Here is a 24151-nt window from a genome sequence, read left to right on the forward strand (position 1 = left end):
CCTCCGTGGCGGTGTGTTGGCGTTCGGGCCCTGCAGGGGTAAAGGAGTATGGTTATTGTTTCTGTGTGTGCCATGGCTTGCATTTTGAGTGCCCTTGTCCCCCAGTGCTGGCATTCCCTTGTGGGAGGTGTTGTGAGGGTTTGGGGAGGGGGGGTGTATGGGTATGTGCAATGGTCATGCTTTGGTGGTGGCTGTCTATGGTTTGTGTTGGCATTCAGGGGTTGGTGTTGTTTAGGGTGGGTTGTGCTGGTGAGACATTGGCAGGGAGGTTGTGTGCTGGGGGGTTGAGATTGGGGGTGGGGGGGGGGTTGGCATGCTGGTGGTTGGGGGGGGGGAAAGTAGTTGAGATTCGACTTACCAGAGTCCATTCCTCCGTGTACTCCAGCGAGGCCATCAGGATGCAGGATGTTTACCACCTCTTGCTCCCATGCTGTGAATTGGGGTGGAGTGGGTGGGGGTCCGCCGCCAGTCTTCTGCACAGCGATGTTGTGCCTGGAGATCATCGAGCGCACCTTCCCCCGTAGGTCGTTCCATCGCTTTCTGATATCTTCCCGATTTCTGGGATGCTGTCCCACAGCGTTGACCCTGTCTACGATCCTTTTCCATAGCTCAACCTTCCTTGCTATGGTGGCGTGCTGCACCTGTGTGCCGAAGAGCTGGGGCTCAACCCTCATGATTTCCTCCACCATGACCCGGAGTTCTTGGTCCGAAAACCTTGGGTGTCTTTGGGGTGCCATGGGGTGGTGTGGATGAGGTGTGGGGTGGTGTTTGTGGTGATGTGCGCGGTGATATGTGGTGATGTGTGCGTAGATGTGGTGTGGGTGATGAAGTTGGGTTCCTGTGTGTGTTGGGGTTTTCTATTGCTGTGCTCGCTCTCTCTATCTCTATCTCTCTCGCTCTCGCCTTCGCTCCGATTTCCAACTAGTGGGGGTTTGTGGGTGATTTAGGTGTGTGTTTTATAGTTGATTGGATGTGTGGGTGTGTTGTTTGTATGTGTCTCAGGTGTGCGTATTTCAAAATGTCCAATGTGGCTGTGTTTTGAAGCTGTGTGTGTATTTTGACCGCGGCGGTGTGTACCGCCAATGGAATACCGCGGTTGAAAGACCGCCGCGTGGATTCGTGGGTCAGAATGCCATGGGCGTGTTTGTGTTGGCGTGACGGTGGAGGTTTGGTCATCTCCAGTTTTCCGCGGCCCGCGGATGAGGCGGCCTTCCTTGGATGTCGGATTTTTGGCGGTTTCACAGTTGGTGGTCAGAATGACCGTGGCGGTTTACCGCGTCCGCGGCGGTAGAATGGCGGACTTCTGACCGGCGGTAAGGGCCTTTTACCGCCGAGGTCAGAATGACCCCCATAGTAATGTGGTTTATATGTCCTGAAATTGAAATACTGCCAACTTTGTTTTTTACTGGTGCAAGGCCTGTCTCTCTCACAGGATAACATGGGGGCTACCTTTAAATATGATTAAAGTGTAGATTCCCCTAGAAAGTAGATGGACATGTGGAGTTTGGGGTCCCTGAACTCACAATTTAAAAATACATCTTTTAGTAAAGTTGATTTTAAGATTGTGCGTTTGAAAATGCTACTTTTAGAAAGTGAGCATTTTCTTGCTTAAACCATTCTGTGACTCTGCCTTGTTTGTGGATTCCCTGTCTGGGTCAGTTTGACAGTTGGGTTGTTTTTCACATCTCACTAGACAGTGACACAAAGGTGGCTGGGTGTGTAACATGCATTTCCTGATTAGCCATCTCTGCTAGGAGGGAGGGGTGGAGTGGTCACTCTCATCTGAAAGGACTGTGCCTGCCTCTGACAATTCCGGCTCCAACCCCCTGGTGTGTGTCTGAGGCCTTGCCTGGGCAAGGCAGGATTTCACCAGTAGGTGTGAGTCCCCTTTGAAGAAAGGTGACTTCAAAGACTAAAATGGGTATAAGAAGGGCACCCAAATCTACAGACTTTAGAAACCCTTCTGGAACCAAGAGGAACCTCTGCCTGGAGAAGAGCTGATAGCTGAGGAAGAAGTGCTGCCCTGCCTGTGACTGTGCTTTGTGGAGCTTTCCTGCAGTGCTGCTTCTTCCAGAGTAAGAGGGCAAAGACTGGACTTTGTGTGCCTTCCATCTTGTGAAGAATCTCCAAGGGCTTGAGTTAAAGCTTGCCTCCTGTTGTTTGAAGTCTCAGGGACAGCAAAGACTTCTCTCTGCCAGCACCTGGAGTCTCTGGAGAGACTCCTGCTCTGACAAGTGGTGCCCTATCCAGTCCCTGGGCCCTTGAAAGGAAAGCTGGTGGAAATCCAAGAAAATCGACTTCGGACGACTCCGGACTGACGCCGCTGCTGAATCCGGTAACGGCGCCTGCACCTGACGCCGTGACCTTCGCTGGAACGCGACGCTCTTCGCAGGCCCGATGCCGCTGCAGCCCCGCTGAAGTCCGCGACTCCGTGGAAGGCGCCCGCACCACGTCGTGACCGATGCCTCTCGAAGTGCACGGATTCAACGTTTCGCACAGACGCCGCGATCCCCGACTTCACGCATTGGCTTATTTTCATTCTTCACCAAAGGTACTGTACTTGAGGGTCTACACGACTCCGTGTCCGGCACCGCTGGTGTCGGCTTGTTGGGAACGACTCCGTCACGACGCCGTGTTAACATCTCATCGAAGCATTTTTGTTTCTAAGCGCTATTTTTGAGTTTAATCTTTAAAAATTCATAACTTGACTTGTGTATGTCAGATTTTTGTCGTTTTGGTCTTGTTTTGTTTAGATAAATATTTCCTATTCTTCTAAACCGGTGTTGTGTCATTTTGTAGTGTTTTCATTAAGTTACTGTGTGTGTTGGTACAAATACTTTACACCTAGCGCTCTGAAGTTAAGCCTATTGCTCTGCCATGCTACCAAGGGGGTAAGCAGGGGTTAGCTGAGGGTGATTCTCTTTTACTCTGACTAGAGTGAGTGTCCTTGCTTGAACAGGGGGTAACCTGACTGTCAACCAAAGACCCCATTTCTAACATTGGTGATCAGCGGTTGGGATTTGGACTTGTATTTGTACTTGACATACAGTAATTAAGTGTACACTACTATTTTGAGTGCAGACCACTACGTGACCACATAGTACTTTTTTGGTGATCTTTTGCTTTTTCTCTTAAGGACTCCTTTTTTTCTACTTCCATGATTTTGCTGATCCGTTGACGGATTCTTTTTACTTCATTGGGAACTTATTTTCTGCCTTTGGAACTTTGCACTTGTGATCATCATGTCTCAATCTGGAGATGCAACAGCTGGAGCTGTGTTTGAAATAGAGAAACTGAAGGAGTACTCAGTTGCTCAATTGAAACAGTTCCTTAAAGATCTTGACTGTCCCACTGAGAGCTCCATCAGGGAGGGGGACCTGCAAAAGGCACAGAGGGCCTGGGAGACAGTCAGGGAGGCTGGAGGGCACACAGAGGAGGAGAATGTGGGTGGGGAAGTGCAGAGGATACACAGTGGTGTAGTGGAGGTACCTGTTATGCCTGGGGGGAGGGTCCCCAGGAGGGGTAGCAGGGTGTCACCCAAGGGTCTGACTCCTGAAGAGTTACAGGACAGACAGGCAGAGAAGGCTCACCGGTTGAGGTTCAAGGAGTTGAGGATGCAAAGGGAGAAGGAGTTGGAAGAAAGGAGGAGGGACTTAGAGATCAAAAAGAGGATTTGGGCCTATGAGCTCAAAATGAAGGAGCTGGAAGTCATGAGGGCTGAGTCCAGCTGGAATGGTGGCAGCAACAATTTTATATCCAGTGCTGCTGAAGAAGTGCACATGCCCAGAGATGTGGTGCCCTACTTGAAGGAGGGAGTTAACACACACCAGGAGGTTCAGGGGTATGAGATAGCTCCAGTGGCGCACAGGGTCCCTGAGGTGGATTGGGGAACTGTTACGGGGAGTCATATTCCTACTAGTGGGAGGGACACTCTACTGACTCTAGGTGAGAGTAACAGGGAGAGGGGTTCCCCCCAGGTAGACGTCCTGGTTATGGAGTGTGAAGACATCCCAGAAGAGTGTGGGTTGAGTGTCAGGGACAGTCAGGTACTGTCTCACCAGTCTCAGGAGGGTGATGTGGGGAGCTTTTTCAAAGCAGAGTCACTGGATGGTTGGGTGAAGGGTACTTTGGTTAATTCATGTGAGGGGCTGAGTAATGTAATTACTGGAGAGCATATGTCTAGTCCTTATTTTTCAGAGCTATGCCAACACCAGGTGGAGTGTGCGTTCTCTGACCCCAGGGAGCTTACAATGGAGGCAGACTTCTGGGTGAGTACCAGAGAGTCTGAAGAGGCATTTGGGGTGCTCCTGAGAGGAGTGGTCTAGGTAGTTCCCAACCAGGTGAGGTAGGGAAGGATTGTAGTGTCCCAGGTAGGTCCCAGTGTAGTGGGATGGGTGAGGGACCCCATGTCCAGTCTCAGAGGAAAGGGAATGGGGATGGGTTGAGGCCCAAGGTGCCCGAGATCCGGTCCCAGGTCCTGGAGGGTTCCATGAGGGAACACCAGGAGGGGAGTGTAGGAGGCTGGACTGGCTTGTAGTGAGTACCAAGGGGTACTTGCACCTTGCACCAGGCCCAGTTATCCCTTATTAGTGTATAGGGTGTCTAGCAGCTTAGGCTGATAGATAATGGTAGCTTAGCAGAGCAGCTTAGGCTGAACTAGGAGACGTGTGAAGCTACTACAGTACCACTCAGTGTCATATACACAATATCATAAGAAAACACAATACACAGTTATACTAAAAATAAAGGTACTTTATTTTTATGACAATATGCCAAAGTATCTTAGAGTGTACCCTCAGTGAGAGGATAGGAAATATACACAAGATATATATACACAATAGCAAAAATATGCAGTATAGTCTTAGAAAACAGTGCAAACAATGTATAGTTACAATAGGATGCAATGGGGAAACATAGGGATAGGGGCAGCACAAACCATATACTCCAAAAGTGGAATGCGAACCACGAATGGACCCCAAACCTATGTGACCTTGTAGAGGGTCGCTGGGACTATTAGAAAATAGTGAGAGTTAGAAAAATAACCCTCCCCAAGACCCTGAAAAGTGAGTGCAAAGTGCACTAAAGTTCCCCTAAGGACAAAATAGTTGTGTTAGAGGAATAATGCAGGAAAGACACAAACCAGCAATGCAACAACTGTGGATTTCCAATCTAGGGTACCTGTGGAACAAGGGGACCAAGTCCAAAAGTCACAAGCAAGTCGGAGATGGGCAGATGCACAGGAAATGCCAGCTGCGGGTGCAAAGAAGCTTCGACTGGACAGAAGAAGCTGAGGTTTCTGCAGGAACGAAAAGGGCTAGAGACTTCCCCTTTGGTGGACGGATCCCTCTCGCCTTGGAGAGTCGCCGGAAGGACGCCAACAAGCCTTGCTAGCTGCAAATCGTGCGTTTGGCATTTTTGGACGCTGCTGGTGCCCAGGAGGGACTAGGAGGTCGCAAATTGGACCTGTAGAGAGAGGGGACGTCGAGCAAGACAAAGAGCCCTCACTGAAGCAGGTAGCACCCGGAGAAGTGCCAGAAACAGGCACTACAAGGATGCGTGAAACGGTGCTCGCCGAAGTTGCACAAAGGAGTCCCACGTCGCCGGAGACCAACTTAGAAAGTCGTGCAATGCAGGTTAGAGTGCCGTGGACCCAGGCTTGGCTGTGCACAAAGGATTTCCGCCGGAAGTGCACAGGGGCCGGAGTAGCTTGCAAAGTCGCGGTTCCCAGCAATGCAGCCCAGCGAGGTGAGGCAAGGACTTACCTCCACCAAACTTGGACTGAAGAGTCACTGGACTGTGGGGGTCACTTGGACAGAGTCGCTGGATTCGAGGGACCTCGCTCGTCGTGCTGAGAGGAGACCCAAGGGACCGGTAATGCAGCTTTTTGGTGCCTGCGGTTGCAGGGGGAAGATTCCGTCGACCCACGGGAGATTTCTTCGGAGCTTCTGGTGCAGAGAGGAGTCAGACTACCCCCACAGCATGCACAAGCAGGAAAACAGTCGAGAAGGCGGCAGGATCAGCGTTACAGAGTTGCAGTAGTCGTCTTTGCTACTATGTTGCAGGTTTGCAGGCTTCCAGCGGGGTCAGCGGTCGTTTCCTTATCAGAAGGTGAAGAGGGAGATGCAGAGGAACTCGGCTGAGCTCATGCATTCGTTATCTAAAGTTTCCCCAGAGACAGAGACCCTAAATAGCCAGAAAAGAGGGTTTGGCTACCTAGGAGAGAGGATAGGCTAGTAACACCTAAAGGAGCCTATCACAAGGAGTCTCTGACGTCACCTGGTGGCACTGGCCACTCAGAGCAGTCCAGTGTGCCAGCAGCACCTCTGTTTCCAAGATGGCAGAGGTCTGGAGCACACTGGAGGAGCTCTGGACACCTCCCAGGGGAGGTGCAGGTCAGGGGAGTGGTCACTCCCCTTTCCTTTGTCCAGTTTCGTGCCAGAGCAGGGGCTAAGGGGTCCCTGAACCGGTGTAGACTGGCTTATGCAGAATTGGGCACATCTGTGCCCAACAAAGCATTTCCAGAGGCTGGGGGAGGCTACTCCTCCCCTGCCTTCACACCATTTTCCAAAGGGAGAGGGTGTCACACCCTCTCTCAGAGGAAGTTCTTTGTTCTGCCATCCTGGGCCAGGCCTGGCTGGACCCCAGGAGGGCAGCTGCCTGTCTGAGGGGTTGGCAGCAGCAGCAGCTGCAGTGAAACCCCAGGAAGGGCAGTTTGGCAGTACCAGGGTGTGTGCTACAGACCACTGGGATCATGGGATTGTGCCAACTATGCCAGGATGGTATAGAGGGGGCAATTCCATGATCATAGACATGTTACATGGCCATATTCGGAGTTACCATGGTGAAGCTACATATAGGTAGTGACCTATATGTAGTGCACGCGTGTAATGGTGTCCCCGCACTCACAAAGTTCAGGGAATTGGCTCTGAACAATGTGGGGGCACCTTGGCTAGTGCCAGGGTGCCCTCACACTAAGTAACTTTGCACCTAACCTTTACCAGGTAAAGGTTAGACATATAGGTGACTTATAAGTTACTTAAGTGCAGTGTAAAATGGCTGTGAAATAACGTGGACGTTATTTCACTCAGGCTGCAGTGGCAGGCCTGTGTAAGAATTGTCAGAGCTCCCTATGGGTGGCAAAAGAAATGCTGCAGCCCATAGGGATCTCCTGGAACCCCAATACCCTGGGTACCTCAGTACCATATACTAGGGAATTATAAGGGTGTTCCAGTAAGCCAATGTAAATTGGTAAAAATGGTCACTAGCCTGTTAGTGACAATTTGGAAAGAAATGAGAGAGCATAACCACTGAGGTTCTGATTAGCAGAGCCTCAGTGAGACAGTTAGTCACTACACAGGTAACACATTCAGGCACACTTATGAGCACTGGGGCCCTGGGTTACCAGGGTCCCAGTGACACATACAACTAAAACAACATATATACAGTGAAAAATGGGGGTAACATGCCAGGCAAGATGGTACTTTCCTACACAACCCCCCCCCAAACGAAGGACAATAAGACTAGCCATGACCTGATGACTCTTCATTGTCTAAGTGGAAATATCTGGAGAGTCCATCTGCATTGGAGTGGCTACTCCCAGGTCTATGTTCCACTGTATAGTCCATTCCCTGTAGGGATATGGACCACCTCAACAATTTTGGATTTTCACCTTTCATTTGTTTTAGCCAAAGTAGAGGTTTGTGGTCTGTCTGAACAATGAAGTGAGTGCCAAACAGGTATGGCCTCAACTTCTTCAGAGCCCAGACCACAGCAAAGGCCTCCCTCTCAATGGCAGACCAACGCTTTTCTCTAGGGGTCAACCTCCTACTAATAAAAGTAACAGGTTGATCCTGGCCCTCAGAATTAAGTTGTGATAGGACTGCCCCTACTCCTAATTCAGATGCATCAGTTTGGACATAGAATTTTTTAGAGTAACAAGGGCTTTTCAGGACAGGTGCAGAGCACATGGCCTGCTTCAGCTCCTCAAAAGCTTTCTGACAGCTTGCTGTCCATAATACCTTTTTAGGCATTTTCTTGGATGTGAGGTCATTAAGAGGGGCTGCAATGGAGCCATAGTTCTTAATGAACCTCCTGTAATACCCAGTGAGGCCTAGGAAGGCTCTCACCTGAGTCTGAGTGGTAGGGGGGACCCAATCAATAATTGTTTGGATTTTCCCCTGAAGTGGTGCAATCTGTTCCCCACCAACAAGGTGTCCCAGATAAACCACCTTACCCTGCCCTATCTGGCACTTTGAAGCCTTGATAGTGAGGCCTGCCTTTTGCAGGGCCTCCAAAACTTTCCATAGGTGGACCAGGTGATCATCCCAGCTGGAGCTAAAGACAGCTATATCGTCCAAATATGCTGCACTGAAAGCTTCCAGCCCTTGCAGGACTGTGTTCACCAACCTCTGAAAAGTGGCAGGTGCATTTTTCAAACCAAAAGGCATTACAGTAAACTGGTAATGTCCTCCAATGGTAGAAAATGCAGTCTTAGGTTTAGCATCTTCTGACAATTTGATCTGCCAATACCCTGCAGTCAAATCAAAAGTGCTTAGATACTTGGTAGATGCCAGTGTATCTATGAGCTCATCTGCCCTGGGTATAGGGTGAGCATCAGTTTTGGTTACCAAGTTGAGACCTCTATAGTCTACACAAAACCGCATTTCTTTCTTTCCATCTTTAGAATTGGGTTTTGGTACCAGTACCACAGGAGAAGCCCATGGACTGTCAGAGTGCTCAACCACTCCTAGTTCCAACATTTTCTGAACTTCTTGCTTTATGCAGTCCCTGACATGGTCAGGCTGCCTATAGATCTTACTTTTGACAGGTAAACTGTCTCCAGTATCTATAGTGTGCTCACACCAAGAAGTGGTGCCTGGCACAGTGGAGAAGAGTTCTGAAAATTGTCCTAGGAGATTTATGCAATTGTCTTTCTGCTCAGCAGTAAGACAATCAGCCAAAACTACACCTTCCACAAGAGCATCTTGATCTGTGGAAGAGAAGAGATCAGGTAGAGGATCACTGTCTTCTTCCTGTCCCTCATCTGTTGCCATGAGCAGGGTGAGATCAGCCCTGTCATAGTAGGGTTTCAGGCGGTTGACATGGAGCACCCTAAGGGGACTCCTGGCAGTGCCTAAGTCAACCAAGTAGGTGACTTCACCCTTCTTTTCAACAATTGTGTGGGGTCCACTCCATTTATCTTGGAGTGCTCTTGGGGCCACAGGCTCCAAGACCCACACTTTCTGCCCTGGTTGGTACTGAACCAAAACAGCCTTCTGATCATGCCATTGCTTCTGGAGCTCTTGGCTGGCCTGAAGGTTATTACTGGCCTTTTTCATGTACTCAGCCATCCTTGATCTGAGGCCAAGTACATAATCCACAATATCCTGCTTAGGAGCTTTTAAAGGTTGTTCCCAACCCTCCTTTACAAGTGTGAGTGGACCCCTAACAGGGTGTCCAAAAAGATGTTCAAAGGGGCTGAAGCCCACTCCTTTCTGGGGTACCTCCCTGTAGGCAAGAAGGAGGCATGGTAGAAGGATATCCCATCTCCTGCGGAGTTTTTCAGGGAGACCCATAATCATGCCTTTGAGAGTTTTATTAAATCTCTCCACCAGTCCATTAGTTTGTGGATGATAGGGTGTTGTGAACTTGTACGTTACACCACACTCCTTCCACATGGCCTTTAAGTATGCAGACATGAAATTGCTTCCTCTGTCTGATACTACTTCCTTTGGGAAGCCCACCCTGGAAAATATTCCCAGGAGGGCCTTTGCCACTGCAGGAGCTGTAGTGGTCCTTAAAGGAATAGCTTCAGGATATCTTGTGGCATGGTCCACTACCACCAAGATAAACCTATTGCCTGAAGCAGTAGGAGGGTCAAGGGGGCCAACTATGTCAACCCCTACCCTTTCAAAGGGAACCCCAACCACAGGCAGTGGGATAAGGGGTGCCTTTGGAGTGCCACCTGTTTTGCCACTGGCTTGACAGGTTTCACAGGACTTACAAAATTCCTTTGTGTCCTCAGACATCCTAGGCCAATGAAACAATGGAACAAGCCTGTCCCAAGTTTTCATTTGTCCTAGATGCCCAGCTAAGGGAATGTCATGTGCCAGTGTTAGGAGGAACTTTCTGTACTCCTGAGGAATCACTAATCTCCTGGCAGCTCCAGGTTTAGGATCCCTATGCTCAGTGTACAAGAGGTTGTCCTCCCAGTAAACTCTGTGAGAGTCACTGACATCCCCATTAGCCTGTTTGACAGCTTGCTGTCTGAGACCCTCTAATGTGGGACAGGTTTGCTGTGCCACACTCAGCTCCTCTCTGGCAGGCCCCCCTTCACCCAAAAGCTCAGCAGTGTCTGCTTCCAGCTCCTCTGGTGTAGGTTCTGCACAGGGAGGGAATTCTTCTTCCTCAGAAGTAGAATCCACTGTAGAGGGAGGGATAGTAGGAAGTGGTTTGCTTCTACTAGCCCTAGCTTTAGGGAGCACTTAGTCCATTGTTCCAGGATCCAAGCTTCCCTGTCCTTTTTGCTTTTTGGCCTGAGCCCTTGTCAAAGCAAAAATATGCCCTGGGATGCCCAGCATTGCTGCATGGGCCTCCAACTCCACATCTGACCAAGCTGATGTCTCCAAATCATTCCCTAATAGACAGTCTACAGGTAAATCTGAAGCTACCACAACTTTCTTTGGACCAGTTACCCCCCCCCAGTTGAGATTTACAACAGCCATGGGGTGGCTTTGTGTTATGTTGTGAGCATCGGTTACTTGGTACTGGTGTCCAAGTATGTGTTGTTCAGGGTGCACCAGTTTCTCAATCACCATTGTGACACTGGCACCTGTGTCCCTGTAGGCCTGGACCTCAACACCATTTATTAGGGTTAGTTGCTTGTACTTCTCCAAGTTATGGGGGCAAGCAACCAAAGTGGCTAAATCAATAGCCCCTTCAGAGACTAAAGTAGCCTCTGTGGTCTCCCTAATCAGACCAACCCCAACTAAATTACCAAAAGTGAGCCCAGCTACTCCCTTGGATTGGCTATTAGTAGGTTTGCTCCCACCACCACTGCTATTAGTAGGGACACTAGGTGTAGCAGTAGGGGTTGTAGTGGTAGGAGCTGTGGTGCCTTTCTTTGGACAACTGGGATCTGTTGTCCAATGGCCTTTTATTTTACATAAATAGCACCATGGTTTCTTTTCCTTGTTCTGATTAAAGGAGGATTTGGACCCACCTCCCCCACCAGAGTGTTTTTGTGGGCCTGATGAAGACTCATTTTTAGATTTGTCCCCACCCTTGTCAGAAGACTTACCATCCTTTTTTGTTGTTGCCATCTTTGTCACCCCCTGTATGAACTTTTCTGTTCACTCTTGTTCTGACCCATTTGTCTGCCTTCTTTCCCAATTCTTGGGGAGAGGTCAGATCAGAGTCCACCAAGTACTGGTGCAACAAATCAGACACACAATTATTAAGAATATGCTCTCTCAGGATCAAGTTATACAGGCTGTCATAATCAGTAACTTTACTGCCATGTAACCACCCCTCCAAGGCCTTCACTGCCTGGTCAATGAAATCAACCCAGTCTTGTGAAGACTCCTTTTTGGTCTCTCTGAACTTTATCCTGTACTGTTCAGTGGTTAAGCCATAACCATCCAGGAGTGCATTCTTAAGAACTTGGAAATTATTAGCATCATTTTCTTTCACAGTAAGGAGCCTATCCCTACCTTTTCCACTAAATGATAGCCATAGGATAGCAGCCCACTGCCTTTGAGGGACATCCTGTACAACACAGGCCCTCTCAAGTGCAGCAAACCACTTGTTAATGTCATCCCCCTCCTTATAAGGGGGAACTATCTTGTGCAGATTCCTGGAATCATGCTCTTTTGCAGGATGACTATGGGGAATACTGCTGCTGCCACCATGGGTATCTAAACCCAACTTCTGTCTTTCCTTCTCTAATTCAAAAGACTGTCTATCCAAATCCAGCTGTTGCTTTTTAAGCTTCAGTCTGGTTTGTTACACCCTCAACTTATTGAGTTCCCTCTCTAACATTCTGTCATCAGGGTTGGTGGGAGGGACATTTCTAGAAACAGAGCTATGATGGGAATGAACAGAAGGAGACCTGTCCCTTACAGAAGCCAACTTAACAGCTTGGTTTACAGAAACATTACTACCAGTATGGTGAGAATAAATGCTTTTGCTATGATGTGAGACAACACTATTTTTTTGGTGTGGCTCATCATCATTACCATCTATGCTAGATTGTCTAGTAATGGGCAGGCTAGGAAGTTTCTTTCCTGAATCTTTTCCTGGGGGAGTCCCTGAATCAGATTGGGAACTATTAGGTACTTTTTCAACAGATGGGGCACCTATGGCCTTATCCTGTTCTCTAAGCATGTTAATTAACAGTTCCAAGGCAGGATTCTTCCCTACACTCAAACCTCTCTCTATACAGAGACTCCTTGCTCTTTTCCAGCTAAGGTTGTCATATGCAAGTTTGGACAGATCAACACTTTGGCCTGTGCCAGACATTTTTTTGAGAGAGTTAAAGTGATAGAAAAAGAGAAAAAAAAATTCAGAACTTTTTGGAAAGACAGAAAAAACTTTTTAAACTTTTAAGAACTTTTTGAAAGTTTAGGAGTACTTTTCAGCACTTAGAAAAGAGTGAAAAGAGGAAATGCAAAACTTTATGGCTATGTGTATATACACTGACCTTGTTTTGTATATTTTTCTCTTATGAAAAGTACAATGACAAGAGTGGTAAGTAGTCTCAAGCACTTATCTCACCACTGCACAACCAATGTAGGAGGCTGGACTGGCTTGTAGTGAGTACCAAGGGGTACTTGCACCTTGCACCAGGCCCAGTTATCCCTTATTAGTGTATAGGGTGTCTAGCAGCTTAGGCTGATAGATAATGGTAGCTTAGCAGAGCAGCTTAGGCTGAACTAGGAGACGTGTGAAGCTACTACAGTACCACTCAGTGTCATATACACAATATCATAAGAAAACACAATACACAGTTATACTAAAAATAAAGGTACTTTATTTTTATGACAATATGCCAAAGTATCTTAGAGTGTACCCTCAGTGAGAGGATAGGAAATATACACAAGATATATATACACAATAGCAAAAATATGCAGTATAGTCTTAGAAAACAGTGCAAACAATGTATAGTTACAATAGGATGCAATGGGGAAACATAGGGATAGGGGCAACACAAACCATATACTCCAAAAGTGGAATGCGAAACACGAATGGACCCCAAACCTATGTGACCTTGTAGAGGGTCGCTGGGACTATTAGAAAATAGTGAGAGTTAGAAAAATAACCCTCCCCAAGACCCTGAAAAGTGAGTTCAAAGTGCACTAAAGTTCCCCTAAGGACAAAATAGTTGTGTTAGAGGAATAATGCAGGAAAGACACAAACCAGCAATGCAACAACTGTGGATTTCCAATCTAGGGTACCTGTGGAACAAGGGGACCAAGTCCAAAAGTCACAAGCAAGTCGGAGATGGGCAGATGCACAGGAAATGCCAGCTGCGGGTGCAAAGAAGCTTCGACTGGACAGAAGAAGCTGAGGTTTCTGCAGGAACGAAAAGGGCTAGAGACTTCCCCTTTGGTGGACGGATCCCTCTCGCCTTGGAGAGTCGCCGGAAGGACGCCAACAAGCCTTGCTAGCTGCAAATCGTGCGTTTGGCGTTTTTGGACGCTGCTGGGGCCCAGGAGGGACCAGGAGGTCGCAAATTGGACCTGAAGAGAGAGGGGACGTCGAGCAAGACAAAGAGCCCTCACTGAAGCAGGTAGCACCCGGAGAAGTGCCAGAAACAGGCACTACGAGGATGCGTGAAACGGTGCTCGCCGAAGTTGCACAAAGGAGTCCCACGTCGCCGGAGACCAACTTAGAAAGTCGTGCAATGCAGGTTAGAGTGCCGTGGACCCAGGCTTGGCTGTGCACAAAGGATTTCCGCCGGAAGTGCACAGGGGCCGGAGTAGCTTGCAAAGTCGCGGTTCCCAGCAATGCAGCCCAGCGAGGTGAGGCAAGGACTTACCTCCACCAAACTTGGACTGAAGAGTCACTGGACTGTGGGGGTCACTTGGACAGAGTCGCTGGATTCGAGGGACCTCGCTCGTCGTGCTGAGAGGAGACCCAAGGGACCGGTAATGCAGCTTTTTGGTGCCTGCGGTTGCAGGGGGAAGATTCCGTCGACCCACGGGAGATTTCTTCGGAGCTTCTGGTGCAGAGAGGAGTCAGACTACCCCCACAGCATGCACAAGCAGGAAAACAGTCGAGAAGGCGGCAGGATCAGCGTTACAGAGTTGCAGTAGTCGTCTTTGCTACTATGTTGCAGGTTTGCAGGCTTCCAGCGCGGTCAGCGGTCGTTTCCTTATCAGAAGGTGAAGAGGGAGATGCAGAGGAACTCGGCTGAGCTCATGCATTCGTTATCTAAAGTTTCCCCAGAGACAGAGACCCTAAATAGCCAGAAAAGAGGGTTTGGCTACCTAGGAGAGAGGATAGGCTAGTAACACCTAAAGGAGCCTATCACAAGGAGTCTCTGACGTCACCTGGTGGCACTGGCCACTCAGAGCAGTCCAGTGTGCCAGCAGCACCTCTGTTTCCAAGATGGCAGAGGTCTGGAGCACACTGGAGGAGCTCTGGACACCTCCCAGGGGAGGTGCAGGTCAGGGGAGTGGTCACTCCCCTTTCCTTTGTCCAGTTTCGCGCCAGAGCAGGGGCTAAGGGGTCCCTGAACCGGTGTAGACTGGCTTATGCAGAATTGGGCACATCTGTGCCCAACAAAGCATTTCCAGAGGCTGGGGGAGGCTACTCCTCCCCAGCCTTCACACCATTTTCCAAAGGGAGAGGGTGTCACACCCTCTCTCAGAGGAAGTTCTTTGTTCTGCCATCCTGGGCCAGGCCTGGCTGGACCCCAGGAGGGCAGCTGCCTGTCTGAGGGGTTGGCAGCAGCAGCAGCTGCAGTGAAACCCCAGGAAGGGCAGTTTGGCAGTACCAGGGTCTGTGCTACAGACCACTGGGATCATGGGATTGTGCCAACTATGCCAGGATGGTATAGAGGGGGCAATTCCATGATCATAGACATGTTACATGGCCATATTCGGAGTTACCATGGTGAAGCTACATATAGGTAGTGACCTATATGTAGTGCACGCGTGTAATGGTGTCCCCGCACTCACAAAGTTCAGGGAATTGGCTCTGAACAATGTGGGGGCACCTTGGCTAGTGCCAGGGTGCCCTCACACTAAGTAACTTTGCACCTAACCTTTACCAGGTAAAGGTTAGACATATAGGTGACTTATAAGTTACTTAAGTGCAGTGTAAAATGGCTGTGAAATAACGTGGACGTTATTTCACTCAGGCTGCAGTGGCAGGCCTGTGTAAGAATTGTCAGAGCTCCCTATGGGTGGCAAAAGAAATGCTGCAGCCCATAGGGATCTCCTGGAACCCCAATACCCTGGGTACCTCAGTACCATATACTAGGGAATTATAAGGGTGTTCCAGTAAGCCAATGTAAATTGGTAAAAATGGTCACTAGCCTGTTAGTGACAATTTGGAAAGAAATGAGAGAGCATAACCACTGAGGTTCTGATTAGCAGAGCCTCAGTGAGACAGTTAGTCACTACACAGGTAACACATTCAGGCACACTTATGAGCACTGGGGCCCTGGGTTACCAGGGTCCCAATGACACATACAACTAAAACAACATATATACAGTGAAAAATGGGGGTAACATGCCAGGCAAGATGGTACTTTCCTACAGGGAGCCTAGCCTGTACCATAGGGCCATCTGTTGAGGGAGACCCCACAGTGTCAGGAGAACTTGGGGGGGGGGGGCGGCTGTAGCCAGCGTCCCACCAGTTCAGGTGTCTGGCAGTACCACTCCTAGTGAGGGGGTGCAGAAGTCCAGACAGAGGGTTGAGAGGGGGTTGCGGACCCCAGTGGAGAACCTGGAGGGTCAGGGGTCAGCTCTGAGTGCAGAGCCCCCCAGGAATGACCTTGGTGAGACCATTTCTGGGTTGGGGGGAATCCAGACTCTGTCAGATGGGCAGAGGTCAGGAGACCTGCGCCAGATAGACTCTTGTGTGGCCCTTGGAGACGGGGTGTCCCTTAAGGGGGGTAAGTCCTGGTGTGCCAGGCAAAGGTTCAACCGCAGGGTGGTGACTCTGGGTTGAATGATCAGGTTCAGAGGGTAAATCTGACCTGGTGGGGGGGTAGGTATGCCTCCCAGAAAGTCCTGGGTTGCCAGGCGGTGGTCCAGTCTGTGGGTACAGACCCTGGATTGGAAGGCCAGGTTCAGGGTGCCCCCCCTGACCTGGAGGAAGGGGCTACTGCTAGCGGTGCCACTACCATGTTGTCTTCTGGGGGGGCACTCCTAGTTGGGGGGTGCAGGACCCCAGAAGAGAGAGCAGGGGGAGGGAAGCATCACCCCTGGCCCTGGTCCAACCTGAAGGTACAGACCCCAGGTTGGAGGACCAGTTGCAGGTTAACATCCCTGCACTGGTGGGAGATTTTGCAGGACTGCTTCTCCAAGCATCCTGACAATTTTGAACTCTGGGGGTGCCGCTCCTATAGGGAGGGTACAGAGCCCCAGAGGGGAGGACCAGGGTCAGGTTGTCATCCCTGACCTGGTGGAAGGGAGAGTGGTCAAAGGGTGTCAGGCACCTGGGGCTACCGCCCCCCACTCTCCACAGTCACAGTGGTTGGAGAGGCCTGAGGTCAGGCTCTCATCCCTGACAGTCGTCAGGGGTCACTGTGGCTTGCTGTCCTGGTGGACAGAGTTGCCCCGGGGGGGGCGAGCGTCACACCCCAGGGGTGGAGTGGGCAACACCACTGTGTTGGCCCTGGTGGTGCTATCTGCCCATTGGGATACATCTGTGAGCAAAGTAAAGTTAGGTGCTGCACAGATGGTATCTGCAGATGTGGAGAAGGGTTCCCCATGGGTTAGCTTAGTGGGCCCTGAGAGTATGGACAGAGGGATCCAACTGGAGTCAGGAAGGCGTAGAACTGGAACATGCCCCTGCTTTTGTGGGCCTGGGTCCTTGTTCTATCGCCCCAATCAGGGAAGTACATCAAGGTATTGATTGTTCTCCCCTGGCTTTAGGCTGGTAGGGGGTCGTGTTGGACTTTTTTGCTTATGCAGGGTCATCCCCAATCTTTTTGCCTCCTGCCTTCTATTTTTTCTGACCTCTTGCTGTTGGTTTTTGAACTCTGAGCACTTTACCACTGCTAACCAGTGCTAAAGTGCATATGCTCTCTGTGTAAATTGTATTGTTGATTGCTTTATCCATGATTGTCATATTTGATTTATTAGGAAGTCCCTAGTAAAGTGCACTAGAGGTGTCAGGGCCTGTAAATCAAATGCTACTAGTGGGCCTGCAGCACTGGTTGTGCCACACACATAAGTAGCTCTGTAATCATGTCTCAGACCTGCCACTGCAGTGTCTGTGTGTGCAGTTTTAACTGTAAATTTGCCTTGGCAAGTGTACCCACTTGCCAGGCCTATACCTTCCCTTTTCATACATGTCAGACACCCCTAAGGTAGTCCCTATGTACCCCCAAGGGCAGGGTGCAGTGTATGGTTAAGGTAGGACATATAGGGGGTTATTCTAACTTTGGAGGAGGTGTTAATCCGTCCCAAAAGTGACGGAAAAGTGACAGATTTACCACCAGCCGTATTACGAGTCCATTATATCCTATGGAACTCGTAATACGGCTGGTGGTATATCCGTCACTTTACCGTCACTTTTGGGACGGATTAACACTCCTCCAAAGTTAGAATAACCCCCATAGTAATGTGGTTTATGTGTCCTGAAAGTGAAATACTGCCAACTTCGTTTTTCACTGGTGCAAGGCCTGTCTCTCTCATAGGATAACATGGGGGCTACCTTAAAATATGATTAAAGTGTAGATTCCCCTAGAGAGTAGATGGACATGTGGAGTTTGGGGTCCCTGAACTCACAATTTAAAAATACATCTTTTAGTAAAGTTGATTTCAAGATTGTGCGCTTGAAAATGCCACTTTTAGAAAGTGAGCATTTTCTTGCTTAAACCATTCTGTGACTCTGCCTTGTTTGTGGATTCCCTGTCTGGGTCAGTTTGACAGTTGGGTTGTTTTTCACATCTCACTAGACAGTGACACAAAGGGGGCTGGGTGTGTAACATGCATTTCCTGATTAGCCATCTCTGCTAGGAGGGAGGGGTGGAGTGGTCACTCTCATCTGAAAGGACTGTGCCTGCCTCTGACAATTCCGGCTCCAACCCCCTGGTGTGTGTCTGAGGCCTTGCCTGGGCAAGGCAGGATTTCACCAGTAGGTGTGAGTCCCCTTTGAAGAAAGGTGACTTCAAAGACTAAAATGGGTATAAGAAGGGCACCCAAATCTACAGACTTTAGAAACACTTCTGGAACCAAGAGGGACCTCTGACTGGAGAAGAGCTGATAGCTGAGGAAGAAGTGCTGCCCTGCCTCTGACTGTGCTTTGTGGAGCTTTCCTGCAGTGCTGCTTCTGCCAGAGTAAGAGGGCAAAGACTGGACTTTGTGTGCCTTCCATCTTGTGAAGAATCTCCAAGGGCTTGAGTTAGGGCTTGCCTCCTGTTGTTTGAAGTCTCAGGGACAGCAAAGACTTCTCTCTGCCAGCACCTGGAGTCTCTGGAGAGACTCCTGCTCTGACAAGTGGTGCCCTATCCAGTCCCTGGGCCCTTGAAAGGAAAGCTGGTGGAAATCCAAGAAAATCGACTTCGGACGACTCCGGATCAACGCCGCTGCTGAATCCGGTAACGCCACCTGCACCTGACGCCATGACCTTTGCTGGAACGCGACGCTCTTCGCAGGCCCGACGCCGCTGCAGCCCCGCTGAAGTCCACGACTCCGTGGAAGTCGCCACACCACGTCGTGACTGACGCCGCTCGAAGTGCACGGATTCAACGTTTCGCACAGACGCCGCGATCCCCGACTTCACGCATCGGCTTGTTTTCATTCTTCACAAAGGTACAGTACTTGGGGGTCTACACGACTCCGTGTCTGGCGCCGCTGGTGTCGGCTTGTTTGGAACGACTCCGTCACAACGCCGTGTTAACATCTCATCGAAGCATTTTTTGTTTCTAAGCGCTATTTTTTAGTTTAATCTTTAAAAATTCATAACTTGACTTGTATATGTCAGATTTTTGTCGTTTTGGTCTTGTTTTGTTTAGATAAATATTTCTTATTTCTCTAAACTGGTGTTGTGTCATTTTGTAGTGTTTTCATTAAGTTACTGTGTGTGTTGGTACAAATACTTTACACCTAGCTCTCTGAAGTTAAGCCTACTGCTCTGCCAAGCTACCAAGGGGGTAAGCAGGGGTTAGCTGAGGGTGATTCTCTTTTACCCTGACTAGAGTGAGAGTCCTTGCTTGAACAGGGGTTAACGTGACTGTCAACCAAAGACCCCATTTCTAACACATATCAACATATCTGTGGTGTCAGTGGTGTTGATATGGTCTAGCAAGACCAAGGTGTCTTTGGTATCTTTTAAATTTTAAAAAAGTCGAAGTCTGTTGGACAATAGGTTGTAAGAAAAAATCACAACATTTAGACAGAGGTTCCAATAGGGATCCTATACCTGATTCAATGGGGCGACCCAGTGGGGGAGTGCCTGTGTGGATTTTGGGGAGGCAATAGAATTAGGGAATCCTTGGATCTTTGGTAATAAAAAATTCAGCTTCCTGCTGTGTAATCCAACCTGCAGTTTCAGCTTCTTTGACCATCCCACAGATAATCCGTTGTGGTGAGGGAGGGGCGGTTGGTTGAAATGGGTTTGTAGTATGTGGTGTCGCTTAGTAATCTTAAGCATTGTTGTCTGCAACAAGTGGTGTCCAAAATCACTATGGCTCCCCCACTGTCTGCAGGTTTGATAGTGATATCTGGGTGTTGAGACAAGGAGCGGATCGCTTCTTTCTCTGTGTTAGACATGTTCTGAAAAGAATGAGTGGGTAGTAAATGCTGTATTTCATGACGTACTGCTTTCTCAAAGATAAGTACTTCAATAGGCACCGAGGTAGATGGAGGCATGAAGGTCGAGGGGTTCCTCAGATTTGTGTCCCCCTTCAAAGTGAGTGGAATCCGATCTTTAAAGAAGAAATGTAGACGGATTTTAGGGAACATAGCCGCTACCTCACAAATTAATCGGAAAGGGTCCTCTTTGGGGGTAGGTACAAATCCCAACCCCTTCTCAAGAACTGATAGTTCTGTAGACAATAGTATAGTGCCCGATAGTTTAACAACTAAGGTTTCTTTGTCGGTACTGTACTCCGGCTCCTGGTTACCATCTGCGGTTCCTCCTGGGCCCAATATACACTCCTGCCTCTTCTTCTGTTTCTGCCTCTACCTCTACCTCTGGCCCGGCCTCTTCCTAAAAAAAGATTATAAGCTAACTGTGGCTGAGGTTGAAAGCACGGGTAGGGGGGCTGTTGCCATATTGGAAATTGTTGGTAGGGAAATGGAGGAGCCATATTCATAGGTAGAACTTGAAGATTACGATTTGTTTTACGTTCCTCATCGCTGCTCCAATCATCCGAACTGGAGCTGTAATATTGTGCCCAGGGTTTGCGTTGAGAAACGTCAGACTCATCTGAAGATTCTGAGCCACCCTCACGTTGATAGTCGTCTCTAGTATAAGGATACATTTTGTCTCTGATGAATTTCTTGATATTTGTTTGTAGCTTGGAGATCTTTTGACGTGTCAGAAGCTCTTTGGCCTCATTGAGCTCTGAATTAATCTCTGCTAATCGAGTTTTAAATTGGGTAAATTGGACAGTAGTCTTAATAGATGTCTTTATCATGGAGATCTGAATGGTAATAGAGTCAGCCAGTCATTTAGAGGTGTTAACAATCAGAACCAATCAATCTCTAATGCATTTCCAAGAGATCTGTGCCCAATCATTACAGAACTGTAAATCTTGTAGGAAAATTCTTGGGACAATAGTAACAATCAGATCGTGGGCCGAGATGTTGGCCCTGAGATGTTCCGTCATAATTGTGCCATGTAAAACTGTCTTGATCAGCTCTTTTTTCAGGGCTGATAATCTAACCCAATCTTCTTTAGACCAACCAGAAGGACCACTGTTGTCATTTCCTAATATAGATGGAGTTTGTAAAATGGCTTGAACAATGTTATCATCAAAACTGAGACCATGTAGGTCTGCCATTGTTAACGCAGGTAATATTAGACCAGGGTAATGTAATATATTCTGTTCGTCCCACAGCTAACCGCTGTACTAAATCATCAAAAACCAAAGGGAGGGCTCAAAATTCTGGAGATCCGGACAAATAAACCTGGTCCTTTGTATAGTACTCCCATCTAAATCACAATACAAAGAATACACAGTTCCACTGAGAAAAAAGGAAAGATCCCTGTATAAAACTAGGGACAGAGAAAGAAAAGATCCCTGGGAATCCAAATGTAATGGAACAAGAGCCCTCCCTCACCAATGGGTGACATGCTTCCTCATCGGGCTTTGCTCCTCATCAGGCCGGCACTGCAATGCCTGATGGGCCCCACAAGAGGGCTCTTTGCCTGAGATCTTTTACTGTAGAAGAATGCCGGTTGGTGTATGATGGTACGTAGGATTGGTGCAAAAAAAGAGTGCTGTTAAAAATAGCTAGAGGTAAAAAACGATGATTGATTTGCTACTGAACCTCTGTCATGATTAAAAACAAAAGTGGGGGAGGGAAAAAGATAAGGTCTAGTCTCCCCTAATTGAATAAAGTGTCGAAACTACGCTAACCCTATAGCCTGGGAGTGTAGTGTATGCAAGTACAGGATCCCCTATACTGGTTCTAAATAAAGGTCAACATGTTTCTCGTTCTTTAGTCTACAAGATCTAGTGCGATTCATCAGGACCAATAACCTACCTAAACCTTAAAGGAATAGGAACCTATTTAGCTCGACATGAAAGACAGAGGATTTTTTCCCTACCATGAATGTTTATTAGCAAACTAGTCAAGGATGCAGACTTTAATAATTTAATGAATCAGTTTATCAAATAAGCATGTATGTCAAAGTGATTATTCAATCTGAGTTTATATATTATGTAGAGGACAATGCAAATCATTACAAAGTGCAAAATGCAAAACGAAGGCAGAAATGATTCCAGAAATGCAGTTCCCTCATCTAAATAAAGCGTCAGAGAATGGCAGGGAGAAATTCTAAGCAGAAGGTGTCAGTCTCAAATGAATCAAATTAAAGTTCATGGAAAATAGGCAGAGAAGTTCAAGAGACAAGCACAAGAAACCAGCAGGGTTGGGGAAAGGTCTTCACTTAGCGAAGTCATCAGGATCTACTAAGCCTGTTCTAAGACACAATTAAAAGTATATTCGAACTGTACAGAAGTTCTTGCCACCCATATACCCTTTGGAGAGAGTCAATCACGTCACACCGTCTTCATGGGGCAGGTGGACGCCCTTCGTTCCCACCCCGAGACAAAAAAGCGCTCAGATGCACAACCTTAAAAGTTAAAAGTTTCAGTAGCTTGGTTCATCTGGGACAGAAAGATTTATTCCATCCCAACACACTGTGTAAAGCATACGAAGTATCCAATTGAATTCTAAGCTAACATTTCTAAAACACAACAATAAGCTATTCGTCTGACAATGTAGATTATTGTTTACCTGCAACAAAAAGGAGAGAACTTGAAGCCACATTGGAATGAATGTTAGAATTACAGTAAACTTTGGACAACTAAGACCTAATTGCATTTGGGCCTGTGTCAATAAAACATTATGATTAATGTGAATACCCAAAAAGCTAATGGTTATAGTAAAAATATGCAAATATGGCTTCTTTATATGAATGTATCACCACGTTTTAGCAGATGATTATCATGTTAGCATATAGATTAGCATGTGATTGATGCAGATTATGGAGCACGAAGATCTGCATCTCCGCAACCTTGTGTGCTTTTTTTATCGCTCTATGTGGTTTTCTTTTGTCTATTTGCTTCCCGACCCCCACACTGTTTTCTCTTCCTTCTTCGTGCTTAAGACCTACACAGGGGCATATGTCTTCCAGCTGTCTCCCTTGTGAACTTCTTTCCCCGTTCCGACTTTGTGTTACTCTCTCCGGTCCTTGTGCTTTTGTGGAGTTTTCTACATCCTTGGCTCTCCCCTGCCCTCTGTGTGCTACTTATCGCCTATCTTCCCACCCACTCCCCATTTATCTATGATATCTCCTCAAACATCTGTCCTCTTTTTTTTTTAATTGGTAACTTTGGGCTAAACAAATCTCAATTTGCTTTGTTTACACACCCAAATGGTATCCACCATTATGGCCTGATAAATAAAAAACTGAAACTGTATGGCATCTCCCTCAATCTGCTGGTATGTGCATTTATTTTGACGCATACTTGAATCAGTGGAATGATGTGACCACCATCTTGTCTTTTACTTTTTTTACACAATGCTGCCCATGTCCCGAGGCTACTCAGCACCTCCAAAACCAATTGGCAAAGCGAAAGGATCCCTCAGACAAGACCTATTCAGTTTGACAATCGTTGTTTTTCACTGGGGACTGCAAGATTGAGGAAGGAAAAAGACAAGTAAAAATAAGGCTCCTCGAGTCCAACACAGGCACTCTGCAACTGTTTTGAAAAAGTCAATAGTATTAAAACGAATACATTAAAATGAATAAAGTATAGACAAAAAAGAAGCAAATTTGAACATGCGAAAACGTTATCTATATTTGATTATGAATGAAACAATTTTTCAATATTTGACGTTTTGATTGGTATACGCTTGATTCTATATTTTTTGTTCATTGCTTTGAGGTTCAAACATAAACATTGCAGAGAAAGGGTGACCCTGGATTTCAGTACTGACTCAGTATGGGTTCCTGGATTCCAGTAACGATTCAGTGGGGTAAACAGGAGGCAAAATGATAGGAACCACTAGTTTAGATACCTGAGGGAGCTATGTAAGTGTTAACTGGACTAGGGATGAAAGATTCAATAAAGGAAAGCTGTATTAAAAAAAGCAGGTCAGAAGGCATTAGATGGCTGATTCGTGAGTGGGAATTCACATCACTCACATCATGGGGTAAGGACTGGGACGAGGATGTCCCAAGAAGGAGGTAATTTATATTTCCCTGGGATATTACCCCACCATTACCATGCAAA

The sequence above is a fragment of the Pleurodeles waltl genome, chromosome 7 (genome assembly GCF_031143425.1).
Source record: "Pleurodeles waltl isolate 20211129_DDA chromosome 7, aPleWal1.hap1.20221129, whole genome shotgun sequence".
Taxonomy (NCBI): domain Eukaryota; kingdom Metazoa; phylum Chordata; class Amphibia; order Caudata; family Salamandridae; genus Pleurodeles; species Pleurodeles waltl.